Source organism: Haliaeetus leucocephalus, unplaced genomic scaffold (assembly GCF_000737465.1).
Source record: "Haliaeetus leucocephalus isolate CR32 unplaced genomic scaffold, Haliaeetus_leucocephalus-4.0 Scaffold1, whole genome shotgun sequence".
Classification (NCBI taxonomy): Eukaryota; Metazoa; Chordata; class Aves; order Accipitriformes; family Accipitridae; genus Haliaeetus; species Haliaeetus leucocephalus.
Genome location: NW_010972437.1, coordinates 10,931,599 through 10,944,505, shown reverse-complemented (window position 1 = coordinate 10,944,505; position 12,907 = coordinate 10,931,599). Strand labels below are relative to the sequence as shown.

General features: G+C 43.1%; 1 protein-coding gene across 1 annotated transcript in view; it reads right to left on the bottom strand.

The window, feature by feature from the left end:
* The window catches only part of WIPF1 (WAS/WASL interacting protein family, member 1), a 36,970-nt gene extending 25,800 nt beyond the window's left edge, over positions 1-11,170 (bottom strand). The window contains exons 1-2 of the mRNA XM_010569383.1: positions 11,107-11,170; positions 7,554-7,667 (exon numbers count right to left, since the gene is read on the bottom strand). The gene's annotated coding sequence lies outside the window, so the exon portion shown is untranslated. The remainder of the gene's footprint in view (positions 1-7,553; positions 7,668-11,106) is intronic.
* Positions 11,171-12,907: the final 1,737 nt, after the last annotated feature.

Here is a 12,907-nt window from a genome sequence, read left to right as displayed (position 1 = left end):
GTCCATTTGCACAAGCAATCAAAGCAACTCACAGCATCCGTTCTTGCTCGCTTGGAAGAGGGCCTCTGCCCTCTGAGGTTTGGCCTGCTGTGTAGTTCATAATGCGTCTCAGAAAGCTTTCAGATGGGCTGCTATGGTTTCAGTAATTATTTTTAAAGGTTCTCGGCAATATAAAAACAAATCTGTGGAAGAGATTTTAAAATCAGGATGGAAGTAATAAAGGGGAGGGAAAAGAGGAGGCAAAAAGTAATCTGAAACAGAGGGTCTGCTTCAGCAAACAACTCCTCCCCTCCCCAAACTCGAGGACTTCAATCACCCCTTCTTCATGTTGGAGCCAACCTTAGCTCACCCCAGACTGCTCGGATACCGTGGCCAAAAGGTGATCATCTTTTCAAAAGGGTCTACGAAACTGTAGAAACTGCATCCAAAGCAATAAAAACCAAAAAGCAAAATAAAACAAAAAAACCCCCAAGGTGAATTAAGGATAAGAGATTCATCTTAATCTTAAATATCCTACCGTACATATTTTGGTTTGAAATGGATTCACTGAGAAACAATAAAGAAAAGCAACATTGTTACTGAAAACACATTATTTCACATGCAAATTTACAGGATCACCTAGTATCCTGGCAGTACTGGCAAATGATGTCTTGTTCCAATCCATATTAAAAACCAAGTCCAAGATGTTATGTTCCTGCACCACCAGATTATTTGCCTGGTTGGAATCCAGGAAGAAACTTCTGCAACTTACTTCAGAGAAATAGACAGAGGAAGCAATACATTACTGCTATTAAAAATTGTTCAATAAGACAACTAAAAAACTATCTTTAGATGGCTTGTACAAAACTAACAGACCAGATAACCATTAAGTAAAGTGGATTGAAGGTTGCCATCATCTCTATATTGTTTGGTTCTTTGTATCATGTATAAAATCTACTAAATCAGACCATCTTTTTCTCTATTTTAAAAAACACAGATATTATAACATATCCATATTAATCATGTTGAACCACCACCTTTATTACTACAGCAAGAAAAGCTTAATTTTAAAAGCCTAATTTTTTAATAAAAGTGAAACAATGTATCAGCTGTCCTTAGCTGATAGCAACTGCTCTAGTCTCACTCCAGACCTACAAAGTCTTCTACCAGAGGAAAATATGGTCCAAAAGTAGTAATGCAATCTGTATGATAAATGATGAGGGCTGCCATTTGAAGCTCTAGGGCTAAAGCAGACTACCAGCAGGGAAGACGAAGACTCGTCTTTTCCTCCCGTGATACTGAACCACTGAATCCACCACATGCCTTATTCTGAGCTGACCAGCACTTCCCCGCCTCCAAGACCCGTTACTGGATGAAACGAACTGCTACCTTATGGAAATACGTATAGCAACCCTGCAGAGGATTTCCTGCTCTAGACTCGCTGCTTAGGAAGAGCAGCTCCAGAGCAGATTAGTGGTTCGGTTACTGCCCTGCAGAAGGTCACCTCCAAGCCAGGGACCAACTGGAGGGATGGGTGGAGGAGCAAAGGCAGGAGGGGGCTTGGAGACACCCTCTCTCTCTGCCAGCCTGGAGATGAGTTCCAGATCATCCTCCTGAACTGAAGCCACGTGAGGGAGGTGGAACCGGTGGGCTGGGTTTAGAGACATCCCCAGGCAAGAAGCCTGATGCCCTGGTGGCTGCTACCTCAAGACTCCCATTCACAGCTGAAGTGGTGGAAGGACAGACATGAAACTCTGCCTCCTCTATTTGGATTTAGTTTGGCTCTTTACGAAGCAGTAAAAATCTAACCCACGGTGCACTGAATACCTCTCCAGGTGTAATAGGAGAGACCTTAGCTTTCAGCATCTGAGTTTACATGTGTGCAAGTCACCCGCGATGCTCATGCGCTGTTCCTATCACTGACAATTTCCATTTGGTCCAATCTGGAAAACATCCTGAGTAATACAAGGATGAATTTTTCTGTTAAGTGTTTCCAACGCTGCCTTTTGGCAAGAAAAAATGTCAAAAGTCACTTGGAAAAGAAAGGTACAGCTCAGAGATGTTTCAATTATTTCATAAGTAAGCTGCCAAAATGCAAAGAGTAAAATCCAGGCCATACTAATATTCTTCATATTTATACCATTATAAGCCAACCGGAGAACAGAGTATTGACCAGCCGCAATTACATTCTATTTCATTTACTGGAGTAGAGCTACAACAAAAATTCAACTCAAAATAGCTTTATAAAGCCATTTTTACAGAAATCTTGGAGTTTCATCTATTTTTGCAGCAGGGCTTGATATTTATGAAATACAGATATTTATAAAATATAGGTGAGAGAACATTGAAACAGAGGGTTCAGATTTTACACCTGGCACTTTAGCTGAAGACTGAGCATTGATATTGGGACTATGAAATTTGCACATATGCATCTGAGTACACAGTACACATCTGCAGCAGATGATGCCAACTTAAACACCTACAGTAAGGGCACACAGTTAAGCTGTCCATACCTCATCTAAGGTTTTCATTGTACAGTTGAAAGTCCTATAAGTAAAGATAGCTTCTGAAGATTTCATTTATGAAATACTCTTCTCTACTTGTTTTGGCAATTATCTAATAGATGGCAAGGTACAAGTGCTGTTTCGCATCAGTTCTTTGAAACTCAAAGCAATTCTAATGTTATATGAAAGACTAACTCAGTCTAGGAATTTAGATTCCCTGTTCCACCTGGAAAGGCACCAAAATTTGTGTATGCTGGTATACTACAGGATTTAATAATGTGTGGGTTTTTTGGGTGAAAAAAAAAAATAGAAGTGGGAAACTAATTTTATGTCCTGTCAAAGTTTGAGACATGAAGAGATTTCTATCTTAATCAGGAATTAAAAAAAACCAAACAACCAGTTTTGTTCTTAGACGCGCAAATTTCAGCAGAGCCTACATTTGCTTTAGGTATTTTAAATTTCTTTTAAAAGATAATTATAGAATTTTCTGATTTCTGAAATCTAAATTTTGTGTCAAATTCACCTTTGATCTCAGGGAAAAAAATATGTTTTGATAAACCGATGGCTTTAATTAGAAAAGCTTTTCAATAAAAATGTCCTGAAAAACTATAACTGCGATCGTTAACTTTGATATCCAAACAGAAATTTTCCAACTTAGGTATCTAAATCCTATTGCTAGAGGCTTACGTTTTCATAGCTTCGCTAGTGTATTGACATGGCGCTGCTGACCCAGCACAGGTCTCTCTTACTGACTCCTGACTGCCTTGATCACCCCCTGCTCCCGGGAGGGACACGGGGTGAGTCGGAGCTACTAGAGCTAAGACTGGGAGGACACAGATGCAGTCAAGCAAGGGGGCCCAAAGTCCTGTGAAAGGGGACTAGTTTAAAAGCATGGCACAAATCAAACCAAAAGCAACCAAGGACAACAAAGTGAAAACGCCCTTCTGCTTTCCTCCACGTCTCTGATTACAGAAGTCTTTGCTCCAATTTATTTCTCTTTGGAAACAACTTTTTACAGCTGCACATGGCAAGTACATAGCGAGCGAAGAAGAGAAGCTGGAAAGAATGATTATTAATGGATTCTGCCAAAAAAATAGGCAGGGCCAAGTCTTTCGCGGCTTAGCACAAAAACTAGCCAATCTTCGCCTGCGCAGAGGCAGCATGTCCTGCGTTGCCTTCCTGAGAAGGAAAACAGTGCAGCCACATTGCCTACTGCAGCAACCCGGGCTGGACCCCGAGGAAACGTGCAGCACCCCCCACCTTCTACTTGTGAATCTGGTCAAGTCCACACACATTAAGAGAGAGCATTTGCCCAAGTCATTGTTAGTTAAACCCAAGCGATTCCATTCAGCTATCTGCGTTTTATTTTAAATATTTATATCTCCAACCATTTTCCATGATCTTGGACAACCAAGTGTTTCCATGCAGCGAGTGTAGTCAAAGGCAACGTGTCATGTGGGTGCCTGCCCTGGAGGGCACAGGTTTACCGGGGGCTCAGGGGACTGTAGTGACATCACACATGAGGTCATATCTAGCTGACTGCCTAGGTCAGACCCGGGTGGATGTGCTAGGCAGGTGAATATGCTAAGAGGGACAAATCCACATCTTGCCTGAACTCAGTGGTAGCTGCAAGCCATTGCCTGGGGAGAGACAAGGTGCTCCGGGGTGGACAGAGGCTCCGGGTTCCTGCCAGGTTTTTGGAAGCAGTTCCCAGCCAGCACCGCACCTTCATGTTAGCTGGTAGCTCTGAGACAGCCTGCTCCACAGGCCGTGCAGGAGCTCATTGTGAGCCCAGGGAGCAGCTGGTTTTGGAGGTTATTTGCCTCCATGCAAGACAGCAGGTCTAGCTGAGCTGCTGCTGGTATTCCAAATGCAGCTTTTTGCATAAAAAGTAGTAGTTTGGTACTGTTTAATTAAAAAAAAAAAAAAAAAAGTATGTATGGCATACCACTGCCACAAAAAAAAATACCCACAAAACCAGAAGCATCCACACACCATCATTCAACACTTGTATTTCCTCTTTAGAGCCTTCATCAGCAAGTCCTCTTACTCCACAGGACTGCTCAAATTTGTCCTTGCTAATACCAATCTACCAAAAGCTCAGAGGAGAAAACAAATTGGTCGCTGCAGGCAGGAGTGCTCAGTGCAGGTGCCCTGAAACAGCAGGTTTTGGAGGGTGGCAGCCAATCTCCCCTTTAATTTCTTTGTAATAAGAGTGGTTGTCACAGTTGTTAAACCCTAGCTAAAGTTAGCATCACATCTGCTGAATCCTGTAAATATGGCTGAAACCCTGATCAAACTGGCTGAACGGTTTGGCGAGCTTGCACGGGCAAAACCAAATTGGGTTTATTTTAAGTAAATTTGAAGACTAAGTTTAGCATATGGCAGACTGAAATACAGCTCCTAACATCTCTGCTTTCAAAACCAGAATTGGTAATTAAACGGAGAGCTAAGAACCACTTCAAATCTGAGGCCACAAGCTTCTAGATAAAAAGAAAACTTCCTAACTCAGAAAGCTGTTGTATCTGGATCAAACCCACAGCTGAAAGGAAGCTTTGTGTTGGTTTTATCGGGTCATAAGACAGACGTTATTACTCTCAAGAAGTCTACTTTCTCTCTTAAACTGCAGTCCTGATGACGGGCAGTCCCCAACAAGTGCTATTGCAAGGATCACCGTTTTCTTTTGTACCCGCCAAGGCTCTTATAAGCAGGCTGGCTCGCAGAGGGCTGGGTTGTATGTGGTGCTGGTCCAGGCACCACCACGCAGAGAAAAAGCTCCACTTCTGCATAGAAGTGGTACAGCAGCACCAGGGCTGCAGTGTGAACAAAGCCTGAACTCTGCAGCCAGACGCTGCTTCAGGCGAGCCCTGATCCATCAGAACTGGCTATTAGGAAACACTGTTCAATGCAGACCAAACTGGTTTTGCACAGCCAGTGGGAATTTGCAGTTTGCCATTAGTACCAGCATTTTCAGATCCGTGATAAAAATGAGCTGTTTTCTGCCTTCCCGCAACTCTTCGCCTGAGAAAGCAGCACAGCCTGCCTTTTCAGGTCTCCCTCTTACACCGGGAGCTGACCTGGTAGTTACGTTGCCAGCTGCTAGTGATAACAACCAATACTTTCCCACAGTGCACAGTATAAAGCACTCGTTTTATCCATTGACTCCTAAATTAGAAGAGCAAAATTTCCTCAGGAAACTCAGAAACAGCATGTCACCTTCCTTCCCTGAAAAGCGCAGTATGGGATACACTGTACCATACATATGGAAGTGTTTATTGCCTGTAAAATAACTACTCAGCTTTCATCAATAACCAGAAAAATTTAGTCACTGTCAACAAGGAGACTCAAGTACAGAACAACAGACAGCAGGGCTGGAAGAGGGCATCTACCCTTCCCCTGAGTCACTATCGATTATATCATTCCTGGCAGGTATTTATCTCTTCTCTCCCTAAAAATCTCCAGTGATGGAAATTCTGCAGTATCCCTCAGTCATCTACTTCATTAGCCTTACAGCTAATGAAGCTTTCCCCAGTACCTAATCTAAACCTTATTTGCTATTTCTCATTCTATGTATAACTGATGTGCAGAATAATTTATTCCTTTCCTCTTCATGGCTATTTGAAAACTGTTTACATGCCTGTTTGATCTTCTCTTCTTTAGGCTAAGCAATTGTATTTTCTCCAGTCTTCCTTCATGGGCTGTATTTCTTCTGCCTCTCGTCATTACTGCTGTTCCCAGGATGTTCCATAATCCCATATCGTATTTGAAATCGGTGAGAGTGACACAATTCACCATCTTTGTCTCAGTATTGCATTGTATGTTCTTTTGAGCATCCAATTTACTAATTTGAAATAAAATATAAATGCCAATTTAAAAATACTCATATTTTCCCTATATGCATGTCTCCCTCCTTCAAACAGGCCATCCTTTCTAACCCGCAGCGTTCAAACAGGTGTGTTTGGCTACTGATCACACAGCAGTGCCATCTTTTTTGGTCCTCTAATGTGGAATAACTCTCCAAATATTAGGTTTGCACCAGTCCTCATCCTGGCAGCAGTTCATCAGGCTTATGAATCGTAGAGCCACAAATGAAGCGAGACACTTGTCTGCTCCTAAGGCTAACTCTTCCCTCTCACATGTCCCAAGTCTGGCACCCAGATTTCTCCAGACTGTGGTTTCCAAAGCAAGCACACTGCTGAAACTACACCAAAGCATCAACCCACATGAACCAGCAATAGACCCTAACAAGAAGAAGCCCAGAATTGCTTATGTCTACAGAGAACCAAAATCCCAAGCACCTCTGGCACCCCCCCGGCATCATACCTGGCCCACTACTCACAAAGAAGCCACAGTCAGGGCTTACAACACAGTGCATTTGAGACATGAAATAATATTTGATCTGCTGGACTGCACCAGCTCTAGGTCAGCACGTTGCAGCCTATCTGAAGCACATGCTTTCTGCTTGAGCCTCTGCTGCAATGAAAAGAAAATTAAAAAGTAAACTCGCTGTTATTTCTTTCTTTCTGATTCACTATGTGTCTCAGTGGACCTTTTAATACTGTTTCTGTTCATTAGCACCAAACTCTGAACATTGCAGCCTTCACCATGCAGTTTTCAAGTGCAACATCATTTGCTTTGAGTCAGGACAACTATGAATTCGCAGTACCTGGTCAAATCCTATCTTAGGTCTCCTGACTTACTTGTGAAGTCTTAAATCCCTCTAGTGTTAGCCCTGTCCTACTGGAATGAAAAAAACCCAAAATACTGCATGTGTTAAAAGCTTGTGGATTTGGCAGAAATGTAACCTAAGGCACCTAAATCTGACATTAGGAAAGGTGTGCCACATCAGAGCATGTCAGTAAACTGGCATTGCCATTAATCCTGCTCCGGAGAAGAATAACTCCTATATTGTCACACTGCAAATCGAGACAAGAGATGGCTCTATGCCTTCTAACTGTTACAGGCCAGGGATGACACACACCAGAGACGCGTTTCCCTGTGCTGCTGCTCACACAGTGACTCTTCCCCACTCCCATCCCTCTCCCAGTGCAAACCCCATGGGCTCTGTACCTCGTCACCAGCAGGAGAGATGCTTGCACAGAAAAGGAGGCCTGGCAAGTTCAGTCCAGAATACACTTGCTGAAGTTAATTAGATTGCAATAACATTTCCCAGGTTGCACATTCCTGCAAGGAAGGAAAAAAAAAAAGAACTATTAATTGCAAAACCGAAACGTTGTGGACCACAGAGCCTGGGTATGTATCTATTATGCATTTCCTTGCGTAAGTAGAAATTCTGCGTGAGAAACTGGCAGCGTGTAAAGAGAAGCCTGCCTCCCTCTAAAGAGGAATCAGAACAGGAAAACACACTGACTGTGCTCTCCATATCAGTCCCTGACGCAAAAGGGCCCAATTTGTTCTCAAACAAATTTAAGATAATTCCCCCAACTTCAGCATAGCATAGTAAAAGCCAATATAAATGGTGAAATGAAAGCAGAAAAACCTAAAAACCTGTGTGGATGGATGTGGCAGTAAGACTGAACAGAGTTATCCACTGCTACAGTTGCTCCTCTTAAAAGAGCCATGGTTCACCGACCAGCTTTGTAGTAAGGAGGTTTCTATAGTTTAGGCTACAGAAAAATGCATGCAAAAGCTGAAACAAATCAACTAAACAAAAGTAAAACCAACCTCCTTCAACCTCTAGATGGTTTTAACAGCTAATTACAGAAATGATTTGCAGAACTTGCATTCAAGTGGGGGGGTGGGGGTGGAAGGGGAAGGGAATGGCCAGCAAGACATGACAGAGATGTGCTGCAAATAATGTCCCAGCAAAAGATACCCTTGTCCACTTGATGTATTTAATATTAAAACAACAAAATGTCTTTAACAATCCAGTCAATTTGAAATAAAATATAAGAACAGTAACCATTCAACATTTTAAGGATTTACTTCTATTTAGAGATCAAAGTCTCGGGATTCCAATCGCTCCCTGGTATGAAACCTTTGCATATACTATGTGGTGAAATGAAACCCACAAGGGGATCCTCCTATAAACTCTCTGAAGCTGGCCCCATGCACTTCAGGTTTGCATTAGTTGGTGTTGCACATCTTAACTCCTATTTTTTCCCTTGCAGAGAGTAGGACAACCCTGTGCTATGAATCCAAGTGCACAGTGGACACAAAGTCAACAGAGCAATGCAGCTGAGTAGGTTTTGGGGAGCAAACTGGCCAGCGATTAAAGTGGCATTCTGAGTGGTTTATTCTGTTTGTTTGCAGAATTAAGGATGCTTAAAAGTTGCTTTCATCTAACTTTGAAGCGCTCTCAAACTTAGACACTTTTATACAAAGACTGCCCAAGGGAAAGAAACCAAAATAAATAATCAAAAAAAATCATACAGAAAAATTAATTTTTGTTCCATAGATGCTATGGATATGTGCAAACACATACACACAGTCTCCCTTCCTTCTGAAGTTCAGTAAAAGAGGAGGGTTTTTTCCTGAGCACAGAATTTGTCCCCATCTGGTTCCATTTTTTACTATTTTCTTTTTTTGGTTTCCTTCTCTTTCATTCCAATCCATATTTATTTCCTTTTGTTTAGTCTGTACTCTTTATTCCCTTTCCTCTTTTTGCAGATTTCCTTTTTAGTTTGTTAGGGAAAGAAACATTCTTTCCCTGGTTTTCATAACGCAAGCTGGTCGAATGGGCCCGTTCAGAAATTCCCGCCCTCCTACACCCTCTCCCGCTCTTTCCCTCCTCTTTCAGTCCTGGTTGCCTGTGCTCACTCCTGGTAGCAGAGTAAAAGCGTTAGGCTTTATTTATTTAGGAAAGTGTGTCAGTTTATTTTTTAATTCAATTTCAAATACCTGGCACAAACCACTGCATGGAGGCTCAAATATATTATTTACGAGCCATTATATTTAGCTTAAAACAACTCCTGATCTATTTGAGATGAGCTGCTATAAGGCAGGATTAGGCTGAATTGAAAATGTCTGCAGCGGGATTTTACTAAATTGCTTTTAAATCATGTTCTTACTTAAACAGTTTCACAGTGCTCTGGTGAAGGCTATAAACCCCAATAAAGCAGAAAGGCTGATTTTGGGCAGGACTTTGGCTCTCTTTGCAAAACTTGCCAGTTTTACAGAAGCAGAGGAGGCCAGCTAAGGCCAGAGACTTCTGCATGTAAAACTCCAAAGCTCGAAACGCGAGAGCAAGCTCTGCAAGGCTGCAGAGTGTGAGAGCCACAGAGCTGTTAACTGCTCAGAAACAGGGCCCTGCTATTCCCAAATTGCTGAGACCCTCAGCACCCTGCAGCAGAGCCAGACCCTGCATCCACCTCCCGGGCAGCAGGAGGTGAGGACTTCCCCACTCGTGCAGGCTGGTCCTGCCTGAGCCCCTGCGGTCATTTCATGTAGATGTTTTTACGCTGAGATCAGGATGAAGGCACCAGGCGGTATGAAGAGGGTAAAGAGCAGTGCAACTCAGTCTGTTTTTCTACAGAATCAGAGAAATATTTTTTAAAAAGATTTGAGAAGAAGTATGGACAGTTTTAGGAATATTTGCCTGACACTCAAACCTCTGATTTTTAATGTCTGGCACGCCATTGGTGCAGCACCCCCAACAGCTGCATTTTGTGCTAGATCACTGCCATTACCACTGTCCAAGCCCCTCCGCCTCACGAGCTGTGACCTTGCCTAGCGAGCAAGGGAGTCTCTGCACAGAGCAAGCACCTTTGCCTTCAGCCGCCACTACCTGAGCAGGCTGCAGAGCGTCACCTCCTCTTCCCCCCACGCTCTCCCAGCACCACGTGCGCCCCACGCTGGGATTTAGTTTTAGTTCAGATTCTGTGCAGAACTACTACTATATTCTACATTTTATCATTATTTTCTTTGTAACTTTCACTCCAACTTTGCATTCAATACTTTTAATTAATCACAATTGCCTAGTAATATTTAAAAGTAATGAATGTATTTTTGCACAGGAATACAAAATGCACGTCCCATTAAACAGCCTCCCCTTGAGAGCTCCCAAGTTTTTCAGCACCAAACCAGTGCCATTTCATTCCTGATACGGTACGTTCCCAAGCCAAAACCCTCCAGCACAGAAAAGCTGGGATGGAATTCCTCAACAGAAATCACCAGGAATGAGAGAAAATTGTAACAAGAGACTACACCAGTAAAATCAAACAGAACAGCTATATACTTGGTACAGCCAAAACAAACAAAGTAAAGTTCTCACTGTAGTCAATAGCTTTAACCTGTGCTTGGAAAACCACTTTCTGGTATTTATTAACACTGAACACTTCTATTAAAAATCCAGACCTTTTGCTCATTATATGAAAGTCTTAACAAGATGGAGAAGATTTCATTTACACTTCTAACGCGACTCAGGTCCACACTGCTGTTGTACAGCAAGGCAGGCTCCAAGCTTCTCACAAACCAAGCGAACTCACAGATGAGCCTCCTATTTTTGCCCCATATGGTCCTGCTCTGAAAGCCCACGTCGCTCACTACCTGCTAACACAAGTGCCATACGGACCACTTCTTTTCCACCCTCACCAGAAATCTGTGAAAATAGGTATGCAGAACCCCTGTAGGACAGCTACAGAGACATTTTAAGAGAACTAACCTGTGGTATTTTAATCCGTTGGAGGTCACCCAGCTCTGAACTTCCCCAGCAGCTTCAGTCTCGTTTCCTGTAGAGTGGCATGTGACACCAACACTTCCTCACCGCACCTTGCTAGACTCGCTTCGCTTACTTTTAAAAACCAGATGAAGAAACTAACTGTCCCTTACAGCATGTTTAAGAGCTTTCTGCTCTCATGTTGAACCACTGACATTTCTGCATAGCCAAAGAACCCTCCTCTATTGCCTTCTGAGTCACTCCATGATTCAATGGACCTTTTTGTACTATTTCTTTGTATTAATACCAAATGCTGAATGTGATTCTGTTACAGTATGCTCAGTGCTCCCCCCTCTTCTTTTAAAGGGGAAACGAATACAATAGTGGAGAACGTAATTACGCTGCAGGCGTGGGAATTTCAGTTCAAGGATATTTGTTTATCACATTTTCAGAGTGGTAATGAATCGATGTATTTGAATAGATGCAGTTATCAGCAACTTTCAGAAATATTTTTCATTTGAATGTGGCAAACAGCTTTCACAGGAGTCTAAGTCCTGTGAAAAATAGTTTACAACTTCAGAAGAGTAGAGGTTCTCTTCTCAGTTGTAGCAGTGTGCATCCACATATCATCATCTAGGGATGGGACAAACAGGCCAGAACGTAATGTCACAAAAGGAAGGACAGTAAAGTCCTGGATTAGAAGAGTATGTTTACAGGATTAGTCAATAGGTGGTGCTTTAGCAGAATTTTTTTTTAAAGACACGTGAATTTTGGAAAGGCAATCTAATCTTAAATGGTACCAACACCAGAAATGCTGACACAGCCTGGAGATAGCCTGAAGACTACCATGCCAGGGGAGAGGCAGAATGGTCTTACCAAGGTCAGCAAGGAGATACTGCTCTGCTGGAAGATGCTCCTTGTGCAGCACGTTAAACACCCTCCAATTAGGCTAAGGGAGGGGGCAGAGATCAATTAAATGTCCCTTTATTTAGTGAGAGCTGAAATAACAGCCAATGCCTGGGGCGCTGACCTGGCGAGGCCTGGGTGAAGGCGGATGGGTCACACAGCCAGAGGGGTTCCCTGGAGACTGACTGCAAACAGCTGGGCTGGGGCACTGATTGGATTTAGCTGCACCTAAGCGTGGGCGTGAAGTACCTGAAGGCAGGAAGAGTGAACAAACAGACAGTGGTGCTGCACATTTGGGATGCAAAGCTTTCAGCAGCAACGCTCATTTATGGCTGTCCTCCCACTGCCATTCATTTCTCCCACGGCTGTCTCAGGTGCGTTGGCACAGTGGTTCCACAGCCTGTGCCATGGACCGTATCAAGGAACTGATCTAGTATTCAAAAGTTGATTAGTTTTTTTCTTTTTCTCGCTCTCAGGCAGCAGGGGACAGCTGCTAGCCTGAAGCTGGCTCTGTTGTTACCCAGGCTGTAGCGCAAAACCACAGTTTACGGTGAGAGGCCCAGAGCAAACCAATGGGAGCTTCTTGTTTGCCCATTGGTTGATGCATTCTATGTAATTTGTACGTAAATTAAGAGGTTTCCACTAAAAATGTCATCTTTTAAATTAAGCTGTGCCAGATGAAGACATCAGTGCCGTGAGCAGCCTCCCGGTGACCACCAGCCAGGGATTACCTCCCCATCTGCTGCCTCAGGGCTTCATACCACTGCTCATCAGTTTACTGCTATCAAATGAGCCAAATTAGCTCCAATAATTTTTATCGGTGGCTTAAAGTAATCTGACTGATCCTGCTGGAAATCAAGTGGCAATGGTTTTGAGGATGCCTCCTACCCACAGAGATGTG